The sequence below is a fragment of the Monopterus albus genome, unplaced genomic scaffold (assembly GCF_001952655.1).
Source record: "Monopterus albus unplaced genomic scaffold, M_albus_1.0 scaffold469.1, whole genome shotgun sequence".
Classification (NCBI taxonomy): Eukaryota; Metazoa; Chordata; class Actinopteri; order Synbranchiformes; family Synbranchidae; genus Monopterus; species Monopterus albus.
The window spans coordinates 108,919-110,308 of record NW_018128349.1 but is presented as its reverse complement, the minus strand read 5'-3'; positions in this window follow the sequence as shown (position 1 = coordinate 110,308).

The following is a 1,390-nucleotide window of genomic DNA, read 5'->3' as shown; positions in this document are numbered from 1 at the left end:
AATCTTTCATTCACCATGTCATTCATTGTATAGGATATTGTGTGCAATTTTAGGTGCACACTTCACCTTTGTCTGAAAGTGATTTACATCAAATACCGAATTACATGTAATAACTGGTTAAAAATACAGTCATTAATACTAATTATATATTTTCTTCTTTAAACAAGATGCCCAAAAAAGCAGCAGTAGACAAGGATGCTATTTTGGAAGTTCTCTGCTCATCAAAAGAGGCCATATTAAAAAATGGCAACATAGCCACTCCTAATGCCAGTGTATGGACAGAGCTGAGTGAGCACCTGGAAAATAAGATTTCTGCAAAGGCCCTGTACACTTTTGTTAAATTAAACAGACACAATGTTTGGTCAGTGTTAGGGTTCAGTGATCCTGAAACCAATGATGAGACAGAGTCTGAGACAAGTTCCCTTTCTTCTGGACTAAAGGCTTCTGATGCTTTCCAGCTTGAAATTCCATTTGAGAAATGGAAGGAATTTGTTCCAGAAAACATTGAATATAAAGACAAGTACTCTCCAACTCAAAAGAGAGAATACACAGTTTTGAAACCTGGCTCCTGGACTCATATTGTGAATGACCAGATTTGGAAGGCAATTAAAAGTACATGTACATTTGTATTTAAAAGAGCCAAGGTGTATCCATCAGCCACGAGTAATTACATTGTTATCAGAGGCTATTGTAAGGAGTGTCATGGACATCTTAGTATGACATGCAAGAGAGAGCCTGCAATGAACAACCCAATGGTGTTCAAATGCCACATTAGTAACAGTGATGACTCCAAGCACACTGGAAGGTCCAAGCGTTTATTGTCAGCTACGTTTGCAAGTAGCCAAAGAACTGAGTGAGGGCAGAAAGGAAGCCCATGTATGGCGGGCATCACAGGCAACAAAGCTGATGGACTTTGGAGATCCTGAGCCAAGCCATCTACCCAATTTGGCCACCCTGCGAAAAGCAAAGCAACAGAGGAACAACTTGGAATTAGCTGACAAAGATCCAATTTTGTCACTGCAGCTGTTAAAATATAGTGCACCTCACAGTGGTAGCATTAGAGACATTGGCCTGGACAAGTTTTTCTGTCCCTACTGGAGTCAAACCCAAATGCATGTGTATAAAACATTATCAAAGAAATCTCACCACACAGTGTGTTTTGATGCAACAGGCTCCGTAGTCAGGAAACTGGTGAGACCAAATGGCTCATCTGGGCACATCTTCCTGTATCAGGGCGTTCTGACAGGGCATAATAGCTCAAGTGTCCCTGTGGTACAGATGTTGTCAGAGAGACATGATACTAATCACACAGTGGCTGACAGAATGGATTCGTGCAGGAGCACCAATTCCCAAAGAAGTTGTCAGTGATTTTTCTCTGGCCTTGCTTGGG